The sequence below is a fragment of the Carettochelys insculpta genome, chromosome 18 (genome assembly GCF_033958435.1).
Source record: "Carettochelys insculpta isolate YL-2023 chromosome 18, ASM3395843v1, whole genome shotgun sequence".
Classification (NCBI taxonomy): domain Eukaryota; kingdom Metazoa; phylum Chordata; order Testudines; family Carettochelyidae; genus Carettochelys; species Carettochelys insculpta.
In genome coordinates, this window is record NC_134154.1 from 13,004,308 (window position 1) to 13,027,023 (window position 22,716).

A 22,716-nucleotide genomic window follows, 5' to 3' on the forward strand; every position below is an offset into this window, starting at 1 on the left:
TTAACTTGAATAAACTGCCTTAAATCATAAGTAGGCTGGGACATGTTTCTTGGGATTCCAAACAAGCAGCCATTTTTAGACCCCCTTACATTAATTCTAGGTCCTAGGTCAGAACAGTCAGAACTCATAGCAAGGATGGGTGTGGCATGCCCTACAGTTGGGCTGAGGGAAACCATCATTTTTTCCAGTTTCTTACTATCTCTGTTCATGTGGATCATTTTCTCTAATATACATATACAAACTACAGAGATCCTAACTTTTTGCTGTGCTTAGTGGGTATCCATTCAGCTACCTTTTCTATCCACTTAGGACTGGTATAAGCTCCAGACCCTGCTTCAGAATTTATTTCCTTCTCAGATACCACCCAACTCCTTCCTCTTCCCTGAACCAGAAGCAGCCTACAAGCATCCAGAGAATTCTCCTGCCTTGGGCACTGCATTATGCCATCACAGGTATCCTACATGGCCCCTACTGCTCATACTAGCTGTGGGAGGCAGGAAATCTTGGGCCAAGAACTGACCACAGGTTTCTTACTACAGTGCCCCCAAGATCATTCTTCACTTTGTGTAAAAACTCTTCCCAGAAATAAGTATGAACTTCCAAGACAGGTAAATAAATACACTGAAGGCAGTCAAGTTGTTTAAAACATTTCTTAAGTCTACAGCTGTAGGAACTCCAACTCTATATGCTTGTGGTATACAATTGGTCACAAATAATCATTTGCATGTGCAACAATCTGAAAAGGAGTTTAAAAGGAAGTTCCTTTAAATCAAGGGTCTCAAAATTCCACCCAATGGGCCAGACCCAGCCAGGGCAATTGCACAATCTGACCCGAGACTCCTGGGAGGGGCTTGTCAATTACCAGCCCCCCAAAACCACCCCGTCATGCCATTGGCCAGCCATATGCCCCACACAGCACCCCATCCCAGATAATGTAGCTTTGGGGATCACTGGATGGAGCTTGGTGTCAACGTGGGGGGACATGACCACTTCCACCATGTGATCCCATGTCCCCACCAATGATCCTCAAAGCCATGTCCTCAGGGATGGGGTATCACGGGGAGGGAGATGGCAGAAAGAGGTGGGTCTTGGATAGGATTGCCAGGTGTCCAGTGTTGAACTGGACAGTCTGGTATTTGGGCTCTCTGTCCAGTTAAAAAAAAACAAAGAATACCAGACACATAAATGTCTGATATTTTAATTTCATTATAAGTTGTCAGCCAGTGGAGGGGCGGGGCCTTTCTGAACACGCACAGCTCTGCGATTGGCCTCCCCATACGCTGCCCCCACCCCGCCTTCAGTGCTGCGTCTGACTTGGGGGAGGGCTCTCGGTCTCATCCCTAGCCATTCTGGGACTGGCCTTGGGCGTCTTCACCACCAGCTTCCTTTGGTGATTGGCAGTGCAGCGCCCCCAAGCCTACCTCCTGCACAAGATAATTGGTATGGGCAGGATGCCTCTCTCTTCCCAGCCCCTTGATGGAACTCTAATTGGTCACTGGCCACCGCATCCCTGCTTCTATCCCGCCGGGCTCTGTGATTGGGTGGCAGGCACTTGGGCAATGGGGGTGAAATAGTGGGTGTGGCAGAACCGGAGGTGAAGTTGTAGCGCATGTGGAGTCTGAGCTTGTGAATCCGTCACATAACTCACTGCTCCAGGCCGGTGCTGTTATGTCTCAGATATGGGGAATCCCTTGCCGTCCCATTCCCATCCCAACTGGGGGAGGGGCTGGCTGCTCACCCATTCCATCCCAAAGAAAATACAGTAATCCCCTAAGGTACACAAGGGTTGTGTTCCAAGCAGCCCTCATGTACTTTCAAATTCGTGTAAGTCAGGGGGCTTGGGCAGTGGGTTAGGGTATGGAAGGGGTAAAGGGGGCTAAGCCTGGGGTGGGTTACAGCTGCAAGAGGGATGGGGAGTGGAGCTGAGTCAGTTCTGTGGGGGTTGGGTCGGGGGGCTTGGAGCCACAGCCGCAGTGGCTGGAGCCAGGGGGTTGCGGTGGAGGCTGGAGCTGGGGCTTGCGGCAAGGCTGGAGCTGGGGGCATGCAGTGGAAGCCGGAGCTGGGGGCATGCAGCGGAGGCTGGAGCCTCCCCTCACCCCCCCCCATGGTGACACTACAGGGAAGAGGTAGCTGCTGCCAGCTCTGTTCCCCTTTGACAGGGGGCTCTCCTCTCCACACACCCCCCCCCAGCACCTCAACAGCTGCCTGGGGCTGGAACCTCTGGGGTCCCACTCCAATTGCACTAATGGGAGAGATGCGTGTACCGAGGGATTACTGTACATTTTCACACACACACATATCACTGCCGGTGTCCTGTATTTTTGTAAAGGACATCTGGCAACCCTAGATTTAGACGCCAGTAATGGAAACTCCCCCGCCCCCACACATGGACTCGCCAGCCTACTGAGAGTCCAAGGCCAGACTGTGCAATCACTTGAGCTGGGGATGGTCCTTAGCCCTGGAGCTTGAGACACCTGCTTTAAAAATATGGCCTTTTATGTCTACATTCAGGGAACACTTAATATAATGTTACCTAAAGATCAGAGTATCACACTGACTTCTGCCTCTGTCTGTGCCACTGATTCATTGGGTTTCCTTAAGCAAAACATTTATTCCCTGAGTCAAATTCACCGTGACATTGTGTTCCAGCTAACCCCCAACCCTCTGTCTATTTCCAAATCAGAACATGAACGAAAGTCCCACCTAGAAGTCTGGCAGAAGCACAGAACTAATATACGTGAAAGAAAGATCCCAACATTAACCAGTGACTTAAATAATGGCTCAATTTACCTACTGTGCACTCATGGGTTTATGAACCCACAGCTGTGGATGTATGAAAATTCTCACTTTAATCCCCCCAGGTTTGTACGTCCCTCTTTGCCATGTTATGCTTGCACCAGAGGAAGCTGTTTTTGGAGCATTACATTCTTATTCACAGAGTCCAAGGCCAGAAAGGACCATTGCAATCATCTAGCGCATGGGTGGTCAAAATCACACCTTGGGGGGAGAGGACAGGTTCAGCCCTACAAGCATTTCTCTCGGGCCCACCCAGCTAATTAGCACAGCATGCGTGTGTTCAGCTGCCCCCAACCCTGTTCTCTCTGCAGCTGAGCTGCTCCTAGGATTCTCCTGCTAGCTGTGCGGGGGCGGGGGGGGGGAGGATGAGGGGGAGAAGGGAGAGGATAATGCTGTAGTCACATGTTCCCCGACCCCTCTGCCCCAGCTCTGCAGAGCATGGATCAGGGACTGGGACACAGCAAAGCTGCTCCAGTTTGAAGCATGGATAGTAAGTGACTCAGGAGTGCAGAGCAGGGAAGGGGGCAGAAAAGAGTACAGGAGAGATTTCCCTTCAAGAAACAGAGGATGGCTTATCTCTGAAACTTACCCAGCAGCACCCGGGACATACACTCACACAAAGCCCATCTGTGCCGCGCACACAGTCACTGTCACATATGAGCTGTGTCTACACGTGCACGCTACTTCGAAGTAGCAGCACTAACTTCGAAATAGTGCCCGTCGCGGCTACACGCGTCGGGCGCTATTTCGAAGTTAACTTCGACGTTAGGCGGTGAGACGTCGAAGTCGCTAACCTCATGAGGGGATTGGAATAGCGCCCTACTTCGACGTTCAATGTCGAAGTAGGGACCGTGTAGACGATCCGCGTCCCGCAACGTCGAAATTGCTGGGTCCTCCATGGCGGCCATCAGCTGGGGGGTTGAGAGATGCTCTCTCTCCAGCCCCTGAGGGGCTCTATGGTCACCGTGGGCAGCAGCCCTTAGCCCAGGGCTTCTGGCTGCTGCTGCGGCAGCTGGGGATCCATGCTGCAGGCACAGGGTCTGCAACCAGTTGTTGGCTCTGTGTATCTTGTGTTGTTTAGTGCAACTGTGTCTGGGAGGGGCCCTTTAAGGGAGCGGCTTGCTGTTGAGTCCGCCCTGTGACCCTGTCTGCAGCTGTGCCTGGCACCCTTATTTCGATGTGTGCTACTTTGGCGTGTAGACGTACCCTCGCAGTGCCTATTTCGATGTGGTGCCACGCAACATCGAAGTTGAACATCGATGTTGCCAGCCCTGGAGGACGTGTAGACGTTATTCAACGAAAAAGCCTATTTCGATGTTGGCTTCACGTGTAGACGTAGCCATGCACTCCAGCATACACTCAATCTGTGTCACAAAGCCTGTTTCTCACACACCAAGTGTTTCTCGTTCACACACATATACACAATCTGTCTCTCTTTCAGAGACCTTGAGAGATAGACCAGTCCTTGCTCACAGTCTTCCAAACACAAAAACATACTGACCACCAATCAAATATCCCACAAAAGAAACGCTAATGTAGGAACCCGTCCCTGGAACAAAACCCTTTCCCAATTCTGTCCACACATCTGTCCTTGTGACACCACATCAGTCACAGCATCAATGGCACGTTCACCTGCACATCTACTAATATGATATATTCCATCATGTGCCAGCAATGTCTCTCTGACATGTACATTGAACACAAGGTTACAGACCGGAAAGCTGCCATTCTCAAGCAAAACATTTCAGAAATAGGCTGCAATGTGAAACTGATGAGCTGGAATGCATATCCAAATGTGACGCCAACAGAATGTGTCTGAATAGGGACTGGGAATGGCTCACTCATTACCATAATTAATTTTCCACTTTCGGTAGTCTCACCTTCTTATCCACATCTACCCTGATTGAATTAGCTCTGATGTAACACTTCTATCTCTGCAACGAAGGGTCCTGTGGCACCTTATAGACTAATAGAAAAGTTTTGAGCATGAGCTTTCGTGAGCACAGACTCACTTCATCAGATGCTGGTGAGTCTGTGCTCATGAAAGCTCATCCTCAAAACTTTTCTGTTAGTCTATAAGGTGCCACAGGACCCTTCGTTGCTGTTACAGATCCAGACTAACACGGCTACCCCTCCGATACTTCTATCTCTGTATCCCTACCATCTGTTTCTTTCTTCTTTCACTTCTTGCCTCTGATGAAGTGAGGTGCAATTCATGAAAGCTTATGCCATAAAAAAATTGTTAGGTCTTTAAGGTGCCACAAGACTCCTTGTTATTTTTCCTTTTAAAATATTTGACTCCAATTTGCTGAACAGCACAAACATTTATAGACTAGGGAGCTATCTTTGGAAATTATACCTGTGGAATTAAGATGCTGAAATCCAACCTGACATGTCAAGGCTTGGCTCCAAGTCTTCCAGAATAGACTTACAAATCAAGAGAATTTTTGGAAACTGAAATGATCAGCTCAATTTATGAAACAAATTAATTAGAAGTTGCATAATCTAGAACTGGGTGCACAATAAAAAAAAAAACAGTGGCCAACCAGGTTTAATCCCTGGTGGGTTGCTGCTGCTTTATTTATCTGCACCTCCATAGGTATCGGGCAATTGCAGCTGTTGTTGGCCACCGACCACCGTTCATGGTCAAGCATAGAATCATAGCATCCCTAGGGCTGAAAGGAACCTCAGGAGGTCATTGAATCCATGCCCCTGCCTGAAGCAGGATCAACCCTAACTAAATCATCCCAGCCAGGACTTTGTTAAGATGGGACTTAAAAACCTCTAGGGATGAAGATTCCACCATCTCTCTAGGTAACACATTCCAGTGCTTCACCACCCTCCTGGTGGAATAGTTTTTCCTAATATCCAACCTACACCTCCCCCTCTGCAACTTGAAGTCATTGCTCTTTGTTCTGCCATCTGTCACTACTGAGAACAGCCTGTCTCCATCCTCTTTAGAGCCTGCCTTCAGGAAGCTGAAGGCTGCTATCAAATCACCCCTTACTCTTCTTTTCTGCAAACTAAATAAGCCCAGATCCCTCGGCCTATCCTCATAGGTCATGTGCTCCAATCCCCTAATAATTTTCATTGCCCTCCACTGGACCCTCTCCAATGCATCTACATCCTTTCTATATGGGGTGGTGATGGTGCAGAACTGGATGAAATACTCCAGACGTGGCCTCACCAGCGCTGAATAGAGGAGAATAATAACTGCTCTAGATCTCTTGGAAATGCTCCTCCTAATGTACCACAATATACCATTAGCCTTCTTGGCTACAAGGGCACACTGTTGACTCATACGCATCCTCTCATCCCCTGTAATCCCCAGGTCCTTTTCTGCTGCACTTCTATTTAGCTAGCTGGTCCACAGACTGTAACAATGCTTGGGATTCTTCCATCCAGAGTGCAGGACTCTGCACTTGTCCTTGTTGAACCTCATCAGATTTCTTTTAGCCCAAACCTCCAACTTATCTACTTGTCCCCCTAGCCTAGTGTCAGCCACAAATTTGATGAGAGTGCAACCCATTCCCTCACCAAGGTCATTAATAAAGGAGTTGAACAATACCAGCCCTAAAACTGATCCCTGGGGTACTCCACTTGAAACCAGTTACCAACCAGACATAGAGCTGTTGATCCCTACCCGCTGGGCCTGATCATCTAGCCAGCTTTCTATCCACTTTACAGTCCATTGATCCAATCCATACTTCCTTAACTTGTGGGCAAGAACACTGTGAGAGACTAAAACAAAAACTTGGTATATCACATCCATAGACTTCCCCATGTCCACGGAGACACTTACCTCAACACAGAAGCTAACTGGATTGATTCAATGGGAGCAGCAGAAATCATCGTGGACCTGAACACCATTTTCGGCTACTCCCATTGGCTGCAAACAATGGACTGCAGTCAACAAGAGCTGTGATCACCCAATACTGAAAAGGCATGGCTAAATACAGTGCACCAGAGATCTGGCCCATAGGCCAGTATTTACCCCTCCCTGATCTGGAAGAATCTATCAATTCAGGAAGACTAACTCCCAGCTCCTGTGATGAATGCCAAAATGTATCATCATAAGTTAATGAAAGATAAAATAAAAGAACCAACAAACTGACTTATGTGGCCAAACATGGTGACAAACAAATTATACCATCAAAAGCTCATGTTCAAAAGATATTAAAATACTTAAGTCAAGCATTCTGGAATAGCATTTATTCCTCCAAATTTTGGTAAAATATTATGCATTATCAACCTATTAGAACATATAGCACCAGAACCAGCCTGTTATACATTTACTGGAAAGGTCTAGAATTGCTTTTGTAGATCATACAAAGTAATCACTGAAACCACACAGTTGTGATCCAAATCTTGCTTCAGTTAGCTTCAGTGGATATAGGATTAGACCAAACATGCTTTCAGTGAAATCAGTAGGAGTGATACCCACATTTCAGAGGCAAGAATTTGGCCTTTAAAACTCACAGGTTTGAGGTCAAGTGTTTTTATATCAAACACTTTACCATAATTCACATTATAGTTTGGAATAATCAAAGCAAAAAGAGTAGCTTTGACTACAAGCAGCTAAGCAACAGTGGATTCAGAAAAGAAATAAAGAAATTCATCTTTACCCAGTTCAGCTTAAATTTTGATTTCATCTGACAAACCTACATATTTTGAACTCTTGAGCAAGCAGCAATGATTATTTTTTCAAAGATCACTCCAGGATGAACACTGTCAGGAGATGTCTATACAATAGCTGCTTGTAATGGCACCTTTGCTTCTTAAACATTTAATGGCAGTTATTACTACATAGTCAATATATTCTTGCCTGCTGAAAAGTGTACACTTTTGGAAAATAACTGTCTATACAAGAATGAGGTCAGGACATATCAAATTTTTGTTTTTGTATTGGACTGAAAGACTGCAGAACTGAAATAATAACGCAGTTTGAGAAAACACAAGATCTGAGGTTCAAATTGAATCCCTCCTTTTAATTTTAGCACAGAGAGGTACAGAGTAGCTTTGAAGCTCTCTCTTGAATCTCTGAGGATGTGACTAGGGATGTCTAGGGCTGCAGAATTTAGCCATTGGTGTTCACTAGATAATCCCTTGTAGGGTTTAGAGACCATGTCCCCTTTAAATCTTTTTCCTAAGGCGGGGGTGCTGATTGTTCCAGAGGGAGAAAGTGCTGTTGGTGGGAGGGGGAAACTGTGTGCGTCTGCACTTCTAGATGGGAGGCTGCCGCAAGCAGGCCCTCTCGGAGTGAAGCAGCCAAAAACTGGCCTGACGCTTTGGAGGGACAGAGAGGGCAATGTGAGACACCCCAGGACAGGAGCCAGGAGGAGCACTGTACCACGGATGAAACACCCAAGAAGGATAAACTAGAACAGGACCCACTACTGCTACTTCTTAGTGGTGTATGCAGCCATGAGTACTGGGGCCTGTGACTCTGCATTGGAAATGAGGAGGGAAGCTGTTAGTTAATTAAGTGGGGAGGTTGTCACTCTGCGCAGTACTGCAGAAAGCAGCAGAAGAGAGCACCAGAAGGGTTTGTTGCGGGAAGTTTACTGGCACTGAAGATGACCAGGAGCAACCAAGATTCATTGCTGGACTGGAATTTGCCCAGGGCTCCTGAACTCTGTGCAGACTCATTGCTCAGTGTCTACCCCACCAGACTGTGGTACTGCCTGGGCCAGCGGGGCCTAGAGTAGAATGCAACCTTGTTTTTCCGCTCCCACCGTACTCCCCTCTGCTGCTTTTCTCCTCTCATCCCCTTCCTATGTTCACTGTACTTTTTTGTGGGCGGGGGGTGGAGGGGGTGATCCCTCTGAGTGGTTTGGAACAGGTGCTCCTGGGGTGGAGTGGACTTTTCTTGTTGCATTTCTGTGCACGCTTGCTCTTGGTCAGAGCTTCATGCAGAGCAGATTGCACCCTGGCCACAAAGGGGCTTAAGTTACAACTATACAGCCGATCCCAACAAGTGCAGATCTCACGGACATCAGTCTAACGAGGGTGCTTAGCACCTTAAGGCTCTGGCGCTATATGCAGCAGAACAGGGACGGGGACCCCAGCCTGCAATCCAAATTTAGACTCCTGCTTGCCTGGATGTAGACCCAAGGCTAGGAGCTTGGAGCCTCACAGGCTGGAACCAGACAAGCTGGGGCCGGATACAGTCCAGGGCCTGCGGGCAGCGGGTGGCTGGGTGCGGAGGAAATGACTTGCTACCGTTTCCCCCAGCTTGGGAAATGGAGAAGGAGCGGCAGTGGCAGCAGCAACACTGTCTGCAGACTTAATCCTACTGCTCTAATTGGCCCAAACTCCCTCCCCCGCCGACCCTGCTCCTTCCGCCTCCCTCCCACACCCCTCAGCCCTACCTTGACTCCTTCCTTCCAGACCCCATGTCCCAAACACTCCTGCATCTCCCTCCTGTCCACACCCCCACTCCCAGCCTGCTCCTGCATCCCTCTCCCACCCAGACCCCCATCCACAAACCGCTCCTGCACCCCACTCCAGTCCAGACTGCCCACCCCCAGCCTGCTCCTCCACCCTCCCTCCCACAATGAACCCCTCATTTTTGGCCCCACCCCAGAGACTAAAGGGGATGACAAAATGTACCACCCCGGACTCTCTAGGCTCTGGGGCTGGCGTGTGAGAGGAACAAGGGGAGTGTTTTTTTGTTTTTCAGTCAGGAACTATGTCAGTGAGGTGTGTTTTTGTTGTTGTTTTGCTTCTCACTTATGTGCCCTGCCCCCCAAAAAACTGATTTGTCTATGGATCAATGGCCCCTGACCCAAAAAACATTCCCCACCCCTGGAGTAGAGGAAATAAAAAACAGTCTGAGCACTTAACTTTTTTTCTCTAACTTTGGTCTGCGAATGGTAAAATGTGATCTGGACAAGAGGAAAATATGGATGGCATGGAAGAAGCACATAGAATTCCCAACCTAAACACATCATATGAAAGCAACTCCTTTCTTCATACTAGCCATGCAGAAAGTAGCACAGTTTTTTGTCAGTCTAACTATAGCACAATATTACAATTGTGCTTGAAAGCAATGGCATAAATTTTAGATATATAGGACTGGTATTGCTCCTAATGAAAGCAATAAAATTTAAAGCACTGAATTTGAAGAGAATCTGAGCAAAAGAGTCCTGGCTTTTAAGATTTTCCATCAAGTTATCTATAGCTTGTGGCAAATTAAATAAAATGTTATGATCACTATCCACCAATCAAACTAAGTGTAAACTTATTGTAGAAATAAACTACCTGAACAAGCACGTTACACACTGTAAAGAAATTAGTCAATGTATCCCCAAGTCTGATAAGCAATCAACTGAAAGCATCAACATTCAGAAAAGACATGTTTTTCCTGACCAAAGGTGACATCGTCTCTAAAATGTGCAGAGGACACCTAACTCCTGAAACAAGGAAATCAGTTTCAGTCACAAGCTCCATAGAAATAACTTTGTAATGATCCTACTATTACTACCTGTGATGAGCTATATAAATTTCAGACTGAGATAGAAGGGGTTAATGAGCTGTTCTAGGCCCAAACAGCCATGCTCAACTGCACTGACTCAACCTGGAAGATAAGTTTAAAACAGAACTAGGTAGCCCTGGTGAAAACAGTTTCTCAGTAAGATATAGTGCAGTACTTTTAAACTTGCAGACAACCTGCAGCCCAAGCAGCTCTGAGCTGCAAACCATGTGACAACCGAAGGGCCATAAAGGTAATATATAGATTGTGTGGATGCATCCCATATAACACAGAACTGCACATGCAGCCCACAATAGGTAGAGAAACGCAGGAATAATGAGACTGGTAGAGGAGTGTGCAAGTAGCAGAAGCTATCCTAGGTGCTGAAGGAGGGACTAGCTTGTCCTTAAGGATTACAGAATACTTCACACTATCTTCTCCTGGAATGTTTGTGAGACTGCGACCATGGCCCAGAAATAGTAGGAAGTGGTCCGGGAAGGCAGCCTCCAAACATTCCTGGATATTTGATCTTAATGCTATTTCCAGAGCCCAGGGTCTGAGCACAATAGAGGGAAGGCCTGTGCTCCCCTATCAGACAACTATGAGGGTCATATAAATAACACGTTCTGGAGTTAAGTGGGATAGGGTTAGGGTTATCATAAGCCCTGAAGTAAGGATTTGAGTTATTTGGGGGACCCAGATTGGTCCAGAAACATCTTTTTAGGGAATATTGTACTTTGTTGGACTCTGTTGCCCTGAAAAGAGGTGGTTTTCAGTGGTGACCTTCCTGGAGGGCTGAATTACTATCTTTTAAAAGAGAGACTGCCACTTTGCTGGAGCGGCCACAAGCAGGGCACAACAGAGATGGGGAGAATCATAATCCATGGACCTAACCACTAGGCTGTAACTCTGTGAAGCCCTTTTCAATGCAGCTGCAGCAACAACATTGTACAATTTCCCCTCTACAATCACTGACACTCACTCAGGCTGTGTCTCCACAAGAGATTTGTCAACAGAAGGGGCCTTCTGTCAACATAACTCAGGGAGCGTTTGCACACACAAAGTATTCTGTTGACGGAGTCTCGACAGAACTCTGCATTTGCCTCAAAAATCTGAGGAATAACACTACAGACGTGCAGTGTAGACATTTCTGTTGACAGAGAGGGCTTCCGGTTGCCGGGCAGCCATTTGCAGAGTTGCCACTGCACTTTCCGTTACCAGAGGGCAGTGCAGTCTGGCAGTTCTGTGTCAACAGAGCAAGCTGTGTGTGGCCATGTCTACATTAGAAGCATCTGTCGACAGACGTTACTGTCAACAGGGAAGTCTCAACAGAACCACTGTCAACAGAATGCATCTACACACAACTTGCTCTGTCGACAGAGAGCTGCCAGACTGCACTGCCCTCTGGTGCCGGGCAGTGGAAGGGCAACTCTGCAAAGAGGACTGACCGACAACCAGAAGTTCTCTCTGTCGACAAGTTGTCGTGCCTCAAACTTTTGAGGGATAATACTGTTAAGGCAAATGCAGACTTCTGTCGAGAATCTGTGTGTAGTGTGTAGATGCTCCCTGGGTTATGCTGACAGTATATCCCTTCTATTGATAAAACTCTCTAGCATAGACCCAGCCTGTGCAAGAGCAATTCTGTCAAGATTTCTCTATTGACACTAACATCTGTCGACAGATGCTTCTAGTGTAGACATAGCCTAAAGGAATAACCAGTTGCTTATTCATGCCCACACCCACAGCATTAATTTGATGCCAGGGGCTATACTGTCTACTGTTTTACCATATTCTGAACAAATGAAGAGGTTTGATAGGGATGATTTCTATCCAGTCCCTGCCAATTTTCTATTTTTAGTAACCTTCTAATGGCTATATGTACTAGCAAACTCACACAGGAGCAAAACTTCATTACAGGATCTCCTCAGAATTTGCCTGCCCGCCATGTATTACTCATCATGTGAAGAAGTCATAATTCTTAGTCTTGCTTCCGTCCCCCCATATTAATAGCATTTCCTCTTTATCCAACAGTATGATTATTCTAAAGAAAATGTTGCCAAGAGACCACTTCAGAGATATTGGAAAACTGAACAATTTAAAAATCTTTCAATTTGTGTAACCAACTTTTTCTTTGTGTAACCATAGCTGCCTTCCGCCTTTAGTTATCCTGAATTCAATTACACCTAAAGCATGATGTGTACCTACTTTAATGGCTTTATCTAGTGTTAGAAAACTTCTGTCTCATGGCAGGGTAGGATGAGATATCCCAGGAACAATTCCCCAAAATTAAGGTGATCAAAGTGAAATACCTGGTCTTCAACTCTGCCGTTTGTACTGTTCTAGTGAGAACTCTTCACTGAACATTAGATAAGCAGCCTGGGAAGAAACAATACACAAACAGATGTTCGAATAAGGTTCCGATGAAACCAATTTAGCACATGAGCAGTTTCATTCTTATTGGAACTCATCAGACGTGCCTAAACCAACATCCATAGTGTGATTTGAACCCAGGATGCCTTCACCATAGTCAAGGATGATACCATATCTCCACAGGTTCACAGCATTGGTGGTGGGAAAGGAGTATATGTAGATCAGTTGGATTGACTGATGCTGTGAACCCATGGAGATACGGTATCATCCTTGACTACGGTGAAGGCATCCCAAGTTTGAATCACACTATGGACATCAATTTACGTATGTTTGATGAGTTCCAATAAGAACAAAAACAGTCACATGCTTACGTGGTTTCACTGGAACCTTATTCTAATAAATATAGTCAACCCTGATTAGGGCATGCTTACAGTTCACGCACTTGTGAATGTAGCACATGTGGCCAACAGTTGTTGGTCCACTTATCTGGGAAAGTGATCAATCCAACTGATCTATGCAAATAGATAACTGCCATCACAACACCTGTGTAATATCTATATGCTGTAGGAAAAAAAAACCCAAATACTAGATAAATGACACCTATACATAGGTTATTAAAGCTTGATCCTTTTACTTCAATAACAAAAGTCTCTACCACTGGCACCAAAGATCCCCCCTAGCTGGAAATAGTGGTAAGTACATTTGTATTGTGAGGGCACAGTCACACACAGCCGGTATCATTACAATTGGACATAAAACTGCTGTTTGTTGAGAACAATTAAGATACACTCTTGATTAAGAGGGAGAAAACCATGTCACCCCTTATCTAGAAGTGGGATGTCAGCAGGAACATTCAGAAGGATCCATTTATAAAGTTTTAAAGGCTTTATTATTAACTGTTACAATAGCCTGTTAATTAGCCAACATTTTGATTAAGCTGAAATTTGTTTTCCCGTAGTATTTTTGCTGTGCCAAGTGAATTAATTCAAGCTCTTGAACATCTTAAATTTACAAATATATCAATACAATGGTCCTGTTGTTTGACAGAAAGGACACTAAAATGATTTCCAGAAAATGAATTTATTCTTTCACTGTTTTTCTTGTGAGGCAAAGAATGACAAGTGTCATGCAAACTGGAACAATAAGGGGTAGGAGAGAGAGAGAGGGTAGCAGCACTTTTGCATTCTAGATTCCACAGTTAGGCAAATGTGTGTTAACGAAGGGAAAAAAAAAATCCTCGTATCTCTGAAATCTGTGACAGCTCTTACCACTCTTTCGACCAACTTGACAACCTTCTTCCACAATTCACAAAGCCCACTTTAATAAGCATGAGGATGATCCTGAAAAACACAAGGGGCAGAGAGACCATTGTTTCAGAATCTATGCCAATAAAGGAACAAATATTGTATGGAGCTGAGTTTCAACAACACAGCTTCTCACCCTAAAATGTTTTTTTAAATGCAGTGTTGTACCCAGAGAGTAAAGCTGCAATGATGAGACTTTCAGTGATCTTCAGAGTTACTGTTTATGACAATCCAAGGTCACAGAAGACATTTCCCATTTGGTTCAGATGCTGCTAGGCAACTGAGCAGGCTTCCACTGAAACCTTTTCCAACAAAGTTCAAAAATATCACAATGCTCGAAAAATATAATGACAAGACACAGTCTAGCATACGTCTCTCCTATTCCTTTTATTATATACTTTAAGATTTAGACGGTGCTGCTGAGGTCCTTAACTCAATTAATTTTTGTTGCTTTTGAAAATAAAACGAAAATCTACACGCTTCATTAAAATTATTGCTCCAGGATAGGGCTGGGGGTGAAGGGTTCAGTATGCAGGCTGCCCCACACAGAGAGGACTACCCCAGGCTTCTCTCACCACAGCAACTTGGGGTCAAGTGAGAAGTGACTCTCCATGACCACAGCTGCTGCAGAGTGCTCAGCTAGGGGAGGGATGCATGTTATCCAGATTCATCTGCCCCCTGCTCTCACCAGCCAGAGTGAGGAATGCAACAAACTGTGCACTTTCCCCTTGCTCCCGGATGAAGGGAAACGCCAACAATGTTCCAGTATGAATAGGGGGAAGGGGGAAGCTTCCGTCCCACATCCTCCCTAAAGGACACCTGAGTGTGGGAGGCTTGGGGCAGAAACAGTCCCTTTCGGTCTCTCTTCTGTATGGTTTTATGAGAAGCAATCCCATTCTAGGCACACCCCATTTTCTTAGAACAACCAAACCCTCACCTTGCTTTCAATTATGAGAACAGGAAGTTGTATACCAAATTTGAAGGGCCTAGCTCTTACTGTTTAAGAGGAGCTCTTGAACAGACAGAGTCACAGACAGACAAACTCTCTCAAATATACAGTAGATATACTGAAGAATGGTAGGCCTGTGCTTGAAACAGTGATCTAACACATCGTGGCCTGTTCATTTATTATTAGTGTCACAGGTACACTAATCATGGCTTTTTAAAAACCAAAATCCAACTCCATGCAATGTACTAAAATAGAAACAAAGAAATACCCCTGCCTACAAAATTACAAAACTCTGGCATTTCTCCAGCAAGAGCCAGTGGTTGCATGAACATCCATTGCAGATGGTGCAGAGAATACTTAGCCCTGTTGCAGTGCATGGGACTGCCCCACGTGACCTATTAAAGTCTCTTCTATTTCTACATTTCTATGATTATTCAGTTCGCCTGGAACTTATATTCAGAAAAAAAATCTTGTTTAATTGTTTTTGTGAATCCACCTCGTTAAGGATAATTTACTACGAGAGGATAATTCAGTCTTTCTGAAGTGAGACTGGAAAATATACAAGGTGAAACAAAATACAGCACCCAGTAGTAGATTACATTAAACTAAATAACTGATTAAAACTACCAGAATACAGCCATCATGTACCTCTTCTTCAATCACATACATAAATACAACTTCACATATGATAAGGAAGATGTTTTGTCTCCTATGATATTTTTATCACTAGCGTAAATGTCAGAAGGTTATCCAGTGTGGTGGCATTAGCTTCAAGAAGTAACAAAATTTATATGTCCTCGCATTACACACACTTATAGAAGCTACAAGAGAACTTCACTAATCTACTTATCAAAGTATCTGAAATTCTTATTCCAAAGCAGGTGGAACAATAATACAAACAACCCATTAAACAAATAAAAAGCTTCTTGGCAGATTGTGACTTATGCTGGAAAAAAAAGGAGATGGATTTTACTCTGGCCTTATAAGACATTGATAAAAAAAAATCAGTCTTCATCCCTGAATTCCATAGTATAATTATAGTAACAGAGAGTAAGCCGTGCTAATCTATACACTATCAAAACAAAAAGCAGTCAAGTAGCACTTTAAAGACTAGCAAAATAGTTTATTAGGTGAGCTTTCATGGGACAGACCCACTTCTTCAGACCATATCCAGACCAGAACAGACTCAATATTTAAGACACAGAGAACCAAAAACAGTAAGCAAGGAAGATAAATCAGAAAAAGATAATCAAGGTGAGCAAATCAGAGAGTGGAGGGGTGGGGGGTGGGAGATCAAGAATTAGATTTTTAAACAATTTAAATTATATTCAAATTCGGAACATTAACACATGGTTTAAATCGTGATGGGAACTTTCTGAGTCACTATAGGGGCTCGTCTGCATACTTGACTTAATCTAATTCTTGACCTTCCCCCCGCCACCCCTCCACTCTCTGATTTGCTCACCTTGATTATCTTTTTCTGATTTGTCCTCCTTGCTTACTGTTTTTGGTTCTCTGTGTCTTAAATACTGAGTCTGTTCTGGTCTGCTATGGTCTGAAGAAGTGGGTCTGTCCCACGAAAGCTCACCTAATAAACTATTTTGCTAGTCTTTAATTGCTACTTGACTGCTTTTTGTTTTGATAGTATAATTATATATATGCAGCAGGGTAGCAGAATGCTTGGATGTTAGTACCAGAGGACTCCTGACCACCACTAATAAATCTGACAAAGTTTTGCAATCTGTTTTACACAACTTCTAATCAACCTGATGGGGGATGAAAAAATAGAAAAGGACTGGCTACTTTCCCAAATATACCTCCAGTGGTTTTTATGCATGTTGGCATTGCGCACATAGAGAAGGTAGAAAAAAATAATTTTAAGGCAACATTATGCATTTAAACTATAGCATCGTAGGACTGGAAGGGACCTCAAGAGCTCACATAGACCAGCACCCTAAACTTATAGCAGGGCTAATTGTTATCTAGTCCAAATTATATAGTTTTAAACTCTACATGATCTTGGATAAGCAGAAAAGTGCAGTCTTGGTGTTCTACATTTGCACTGTTAATGAATCACTATAATGCTAACAAAAAAAAAATATCCCTCCATTCTTTCTTCTATCTTATACAAAACTAGTCTGGGGGAGCAGCCATGTGGGGACCTATGCTGCCCAGCTGGTGGCTGCTCCCCAGGCCAGCCAGGGCTGTGCTGTCTGCCCAGTGGCTGGGGTCTGGATGGTGGCTCGTCCCAGATGGTTCAGGGCTGCACTACTCTGCTGGCAGCTTCTTCTGGGGACCCAGAGGGGAGGAAAGGTTAGAAGGGGATACAGTGGTGGGAACTGCAATGGCTGGCCCCAGCCAGTGTCCGCTTTCCAGGCCAGCTGCAGCTGCACAGCTCTGCCAGTGGTGCTCCCCCAGGAGGGGATGCCCTGAACAACTCTGGCTGGTGGCTGCTCCCAGGGGTGGGGACTGCTGGGTGGCAGAGCTCCCACCTCCTGGTCTGGCACTGGGGCTGAGGGCCAGAGGGAGGAGTAGCTTGGTCTGAGGCTCTGGAGTGTGTCTTGCTTCAAGTAAAGGTAAGAGGAAGCTGTATACCAAATTTGGTGGCCCTAGCTCAGGTGTATGCAATCTGTGGCTCCGGAGTTTCATGTGGCTCTTTAAGGCCTTCTTTATGGCTCCCAACGCTGTAACTGCAAAGTAAAAAAAAAAACCTCCTGATTATTTTTTTTTTTTTTTTATAAAATAGTGAATGTCAAAAAGCCCAACAATGAACAACAACTCCTATCTAAAGAGCAAACAATATGTGATGTCGTAATGTTGGATAAATCCCCCTTTAATATGTACAGTGCATTGTGGGATATGATTCTGTATCTGTGTTTTGATTGTGTTGCTCATAAAATCTTACATGGTGACAAGTATCAGAGGGGTTGCCATGTTAGTCTGTATCCACAAAAACAATTAGAAGTCCTGTGGCACCTTACAGACTAGCAGATTTTCTGGAGCATAAACTTGCATGGGCAAAAAATCTGCTCCAAAAATCTGTTAGTGTATAAGGTGCCACAGGACTTCTCGTTCTTTTTAATAAAATCTTGATTTTGAAAAGGAAAGGAAAGCTTGCAGAATTCCTGCTGTGAAGGGCAACATGCATTTTAAGAAAGAAAACTGACATTAAACATGAAGAAAAACTGACATAATTAAAATGGGTTTGGAATGGCTTCAAAAAAGAGCAAAACTGAAAATGAAAACAGATAATTTCAAACTGAATGGACCCTGTCCTTTGCATTTATATCAAGTTAATCTGGACTCCCTTTATGTCTCTCATTTGCAATGAGAATTCACCAAAAACCAAAAATGCAAACTCTATAGGTATTTTCTCAAAAAACATACTACTTTTGCTGAACAGTTTCCAGCTGGAGATGCCAGAAAAAAAGCCATGGAGAAGTTGCTAAGCAAAGCAGATCAAAGTAAGAACACATTCACTAAGTGGGTGAAATCATCAAGTAGCATAACTGTGGCTAGTTCTGTGACAACTCAAGAGATCATGAAATTAGGAAAGCTGTTCATGGATGGTGAATATATAAAAGGGACCTTTATCAAAGTATCAGCGCATCTGTACAGTGATTTCAAAAACAAAAAATTGTTCAGAATCTAGCATCCTCCAGATAGAGAGAAGGTTCGAGAGTGGAAGTCAGGAAGATAGTGGTACAAACACACACGTACAGTGTGAGGAAATACATATGTAAAAAGTTTGTGAACATCCCGCAATAAACATGTATCACCTTACAAACTATTGTGACTACATATACACTACAACAATCCTTTGAAAGAAGTTCTTCTGGAAGATCTCTTCTGAAAAAACTTCTTCTGAAGGAGCATGTCCACACACAAAAAAGTGGATCGAAAAAAAACCAATCCATTCTTTAGCTAGAGAATATCCACACAGCTCCCGCTCTTTCAAAAGAGCAGCCCAGGGATCAAAAAATCCAGAGCCATGAGGACTACTCTTTCGAAAAAACGGCCCTCAGAATCTTTCAGTAAAAGGCACTCTTCCTCCTCTGGGGGAGGAAGAGGGCTGCCGGAAAAAGTGCTGCATTCTTCCAATTTAATATAAAAAGAACATATTTTGTGTGTAGAGGCTCCACAGGATTTTTTGAAAGAGCCCTGGCTTTTTCTAGAAAACTCACTAGTGTAGATGTATCATGTGTGTGCACTATTCTTAAAACAGGGCTTACTAAAAGTATGGCTTGATGTTATTTATTAAGGACCATCTCATATTCACATGAATTGAGGCTCCTGAATTATTGCTTTTTTTAAACAATTTGAAAAAAAAATGGTGGTTCTTGCTATTTTGGTTGCCAACCCCTGCCCTAGTTCTTACAATTTAGGAGGAGTTCTTAAGCAAACTGACTCAGACAGATGGCTAGACAGACACATATTTCCAAAATACATAGTAGACTTGTTAGAGCTTTCATGACGTATGAATTTTGGAAAAAAACCCATCAGTTGCAAGTTTGTGTAAAATACCAAATATTTCACAAAGGATATGTACACAACTAGATACATTTCCACACAGTGGCTCGTTAATCTATGATGCATTTACTACTAACCAGACTAATTCTTATCTCAGTAACCTTAGATTTATACCAGTGTATCATTATAGAAATTAAGTCTGTAACTGACAGCAGAATCCAATGAGGTTATTTTTTCCCCTTAAATAAAGGGCCTAACATCTATTGAAAAAATTATGAGATGTGAATGACAAGGCTGTATAGAACTTGAATAAATCACAAAATCAACTGTTGTATAAAACAATTGATAACCACCTTTTAAAAGGACTAGCAATAGCAAGCATGGCTATTTGCATAATATAACACTAGGTCCGATCCTGGTTTTAGGAGGAAACAAATTATAATACGGTGAAGCCAAATATGGTGTGATTTTTTCCATTCTCATAAGCCAGTTAGAATTTGGGTACCATACATTTGAGCATCTCAGGGTGCAACTGCCATCCCCTGTAAATTTTCTGTCTGGTTTGGCAATTTATAAGTACAAGGAAACATCATACCTTAATATAGCAACTTCCAATAATTGTAGGAAGTCATTTGATGCAGGTTTATTTGGCATAATTAGTAAATAGGATGCTCTGTTTATCTACATCAGCTCTCATAAGTAAGTCCCATTAAGTCCCACATCTTGTTTAGCCAAAGGAAAACAGCGGAAAAATTCCATTACTAATGGAAGAAACATATTGGCAATTTAAGCACATACACGGAAAATATGTTTGCCACCAAAGAAAAGTGGTTTAATAAGGTCACTGTGTTCCAGAAACCACAATGACATGAGCTGGTAGTCAGAGAATTACGCTGAATCTGAACAAATCCAACCTTAGCCAAGAATCTTACCCTCTCCAAATATCATTTCTATTAGCATTTCAGGCTTCACCTGCAGAGCAATTCGATCTGGAGGTCAGAGAGAATTCTGGCATTCCTTCAGAACATCTTGTTCTGCATTAACTAGCCTTCCAGAAATAAAACATACATACACCCCTTTTCATTTACCCAAAGGAAAAAAATTATACAGTGAAAACAACAAGATAGAACAAAAAATAAAGATTTCATTAAGGTAATGTTACAGGTGGAAACCTGCTGTAGTTTAAAACTGTTACATTAATTGCAATATTAGGAAATATAAAATGAGGGTCATATTGCACTTTGCTCTCTTGGTTCTTATTTAAAAGCAATCAGTGCAATGTGTAGCCTATACAAAATTCACCAGCAAGAATCTGGTCAAAAAAGAATAAATGTTGACTGAACCGGTCTTAATTTATGACTGTAATATTAAGAAAACTCAGGGAAACTGGATGTCAAAATCTTAAATTCTAATATTTTTACCGTGGGCACTCATTGTACAAGCAAAAATTCCTACTGCAGAGAATGAGACTCTTGTTATCTGTGAGGTGTGTTTACAAGGATGTGAGACTCTCATCTCCCTCTGATTTCCATGGTGTTCAAAAATGACAATTGTAGCAGTGCAGGCAAGCTTTCTCTCACCCTGCAGTCGGCCAGGCTGCCTCCTTCAGGGGAGTGCTGATAGGACAAGTGCACTGCTAGCATCAATCCTTCCATTTAGCTCTGGACCTGCCATAATACAATCACAGAATCATAGGGCTGGAAGGGACCTCAAGAGATCATCTAGTCTAGCCCCCTGCTTTAAGCAGGATCAACCCCCACTAAGTCATCTCAGCCAGCACCTTGTCAAGCCAGGACTTAAAAACCTCAAAGGATGGAGAATCCACCACCTCTCTAGGCAACACATTCCAATGCTTCACCACCCTCCCGCTGAAGCAGTTTTTCCCAATATCTAACCTACACCTCTCCCTCTTCAACTTCAGACCATTACTCCTTGTTCTGCCATCTGACACCACTCAGAACAGTTTCTCACCCTCCTCTTTAGAGCTCCCCTTCAGGAAGCTGAAGGCTGCTATTAAATCACCCCTAAGTCTTCCCTTCTATAAACTAAACAAGCCCAAATCCTGCAGCCTCTCCTCATAGATCATGTGCTCCAGCCCCTTAATCATTTTTGTTGCCCTCCACTGAACCTGCTCCAGCAAATCCACATCCTTTTTATACTGGGGGGCCCAAAACAGGACACAATATTCCAGATGTGGCCTCACCAGTGCCAAATAGAGGGGAATAACTACTTCTCCAGATCTGCTCAAAATGCTCCTCCTAATGCACGCTAATACGCTGTTAGCCTTCTTGGCTACAAGGGCACACTGTTTACACATATCCAGCCTTGCATCCACCATAACCCCTAGGTCTCTTTCCACTGTACTGCTGCTGAGCCAGTCAGTCCCCAGCCTATAACGATGCTTGGGATTCTTCTGCCCCAGTTGCAGGACTCTACACTTCTCCTTGTTGAACCGCATCAGACTTCTTTTGTATCCTGTATGTAAAAACTGCCACTCCCAAGTGTTCAAAAATCACAAGTCAGGACCCCAAAATAACATGACTAGCTTAAAAAAACCCCATGAATTTAAAACTACATTTTTGGCCTCTCTTCTCGGGTTTTGAAGCCCTATAGGAATTCTGTTTCCTAATTTTTCTTTGCAAACATAAAAATGAAAGCTATGTCTCATGTCTCCAGGAGCTGGGACTTAAAGAAAAAAAAACACCCCACAAAATCATCAACTCTTCCTATAAAGAGATAAGCTTTGCATAAAAACCACAGCAAACCCTTCCTTGATATGCTACGTAAATCCCACCACAGAAGGGAGGACTTTATTTCAGTGGGAAATTCACAGTAAACATAATCATGGCTTTTCCAGGTTCCCTCATCATGCTTTTCTTACAAGAATGCAGCTCCTAAAACAGGGCATGTCTGGAAATCCCTTACTCTCTCAGGCTATGTTTATGATATAGTTTATATAGATTGTGTTTAGAATATAGTGGCTCCACAGCTACTTGCCACGCTCAAAAGAGCAGCTATTTTGAGCACGGTGTTCCACTTCTGCTATCCCTCATCATTAGAGGGGTAGCAGAAAGCTTGAAATACCTGCCCATTTTGAACTTCAGCGCCACGTTCAAAATAAACTGTTTTGATTTAGGGAGACAGTCTAGACATAGGATCAGCAACCAAAATAGCAAGAAGAGCCATTTTTTTTCCAATTCGGTAAAAAACTCAATAATTCAAGAGACACAATGCATGCAAATCTGAGATGGTCCTTCATAAATAACATTAAACCATACTTTTTGTAATTCCTATTTTAAGAACAATGCATGCACAATGATTTGTAATGTGATACATATTTACCACAGGAAGTT

The 22,716-nt window shown here is 43.7% G+C and overlaps 1 protein-coding gene across 8 annotated transcripts in view; it reads right to left on the reverse strand.

The window, feature by feature from the left end:
* The window catches only part of ARVCF (ARVCF delta catenin family member), a 529,785-nt gene that overhangs the window by 477,917 nt on the left and 29,152 nt on the right, over positions 1-22,716 (reverse strand). For all 8 annotated transcript variants that reach the window (XM_075012627.1, XM_075012629.1, XM_075012624.1 and 5 more), the window contains one exon: positions 13,909-13,980. The gene's annotated coding sequence lies outside the window, so the exon portion shown is untranslated. The remainder of the gene's footprint in view (positions 1-13,908; positions 13,981-22,716) is intronic.